This window comes from Mizuhopecten yessoensis, unplaced genomic scaffold (assembly GCF_002113885.1).
Source record: "Mizuhopecten yessoensis strain PY_sf001 unplaced genomic scaffold, ASM211388v2 scaffold481, whole genome shotgun sequence".
Classification (NCBI taxonomy): Eukaryota; Metazoa; Mollusca; class Bivalvia; order Pectinida; family Pectinidae; genus Mizuhopecten; species Mizuhopecten yessoensis.
In genome coordinates, this window is record NW_018403568.1 from 330,300 (window position 1) to 332,386 (window position 2,087).

Here is a 2,087-nt window from a genome sequence, read left to right on the forward strand (position 1 = left end):
AACCTGAAATAAGCAACCACCTGTCTAATGCGGCCAGCGGTCACAAAAATCTGGCCGAGATGTTATCTCGACATGTATTCAGCGGTCATTTTGTCCAGAAATTGACATCAAGAAGATCACAATATATTAACAAGAACACATCTCATTAGAGCAAAGCTAATTACAATGTGTAATTAAAAATCAAAAACCATGGGTAAGGTTTGACACGTGGAATTGACAAGTTGTTTACACAGCGATTTTCAGCTTGCAAAATAAATACCGACCAATAAGCAATGTTTTACAAACAATTAATCCCACCTTGTGTACTCAATCAGCTTGTGATTTTCAAAATACTGAGTATGATCTTTTGTAGAACATGTACCTATACAAGCTGTATCCAAAAGCTACTGAGGCCTAATTATATGTTATGTGATCAAAAAACTTGCCGCTATATTGCATGCGGAAAACAGAAATGCTTCCGGTCTGATATTACAGTCGTGTCCTTTGAAGATTACAAAGGAGGGACGCCCGACTTCAGAGCCTGTCAATTTTTACCGTTACGTGATCGTAGTATATTCTTGTCTCATCAACAAGGTGGCGCACACTTCAATTTTGCTATGACATATTCCAGGGGTGCAAAGAGCGAAAGTGAGCGTAACCCCTGGATATCGAGGATGTTAGCTCGTATGCATGCATAAACAAATGATTGTGTACGTAAGAACGTAATTGGAGTTAGAAGAGAAGGGTAACATATTACATTCGCGGTCATAGTTAAAACACTGATTAAGGTCAAGATTTTAGTGCGGCTTTCAAACGTCATATTATGACGTCAACATTGTATGCAAAGATATAATACGTTTTCTCAAGAAGTCAGACTAAATTCCAAATATTTAATTAAAACATCAATTCGCATTATAAAAATAGTATTACCCTCGTACAGATTTTAGAATCCTTTACACCATACATGTATGTGTCATACCTTACACGTGTCACACAGACCATATACCATCAATGCATGTATATGTCATACCTTACACGTGTCACACAGACCATACATACATGTGTATGGCATACCTTACACGTGTGACACAGCCCTTACACCATAAATACATGAATATGTCATACCTTACACGTGTCACACAGACCATACACCATAAATACATGTATATGTCATACCTTGCACGTGTCACACAGTCCATACACCATACATACATGTATATGACATACCTTACACGTGTCACACAGTCCATACACCATACATACATGTGTATCTGTCGTACCTTACACGTGTCACACAGTCCATACACCATACATACATGTATATGGCATACCTTACACGTGTCATACAGACCATACACCATACATACATGTGTATGGCATACCTTACACGTGTCACACAGTCCATACACCATACATACATGTATATGTCATACCTTACACGTGTCAAACATACCATATACCATACATACATGTATATGGCATACCTTACACGTGTCACACAGTCCATACACCATACATACATGTATATGTCATACCTTACACGTGTCACACAGACCATACACCATAAATACATGTATATGTCATACCTTACACAGACCACACACCATAGTCATACCTTACACGTGTCACACAGCCCATATGTCGACATACATGTAGCATTCAAAATTTCTGCTTAGTGTATGAATATGTCGTAAAATGTACTGCTTGAGTAGATAACCAATCCTTTTCCAAGGAAATATCACGCGTGATACAAATAACTAACTTGGTCTGCTCACCAATGTTTTTCTAGTTTCGCCTTAGTATGTCATCAGTATAACTATGGATATGGGCGAATTGGTCGAGTGGTTAACACTCCGGCCTTCCAAGCAGGCGGCTGGGGTTCGATCCCCGAAGTCGCCGTACGCATGGAATATTAGAGAAAGTGTTTTTCTCCTGCCCACACAACTCCAACAACCCAGGTGGAGTATAAAATGGTCCTGGGTGGGTGTTGCGGTATCTGTGATGTCGCATTCAAGTGAGGTCACTAGAAATGATACCGTTGGAAGCACGGTCCCACTACAAACAGAACACAATACATCTCCACCACACACACAGGCATACTATTAGCC

At 39.7% G+C, this 2,087-nt stretch overlaps 1 non-coding gene across 1 annotated transcript; it reads left to right on the forward strand.

The window, feature by feature from the left end:
• The first annotated feature begins 1,806 nt into the window (after nt 1–1,806).
• Trnag-ucc lies at nt 1,807–1,878 on the forward strand. The gene has a single exon. It is a non-coding gene; the product is annotated as a tRNA-Gly (tRNA).
• Nucleotides 1,879–2,087: the final 209 nt, after the last annotated feature.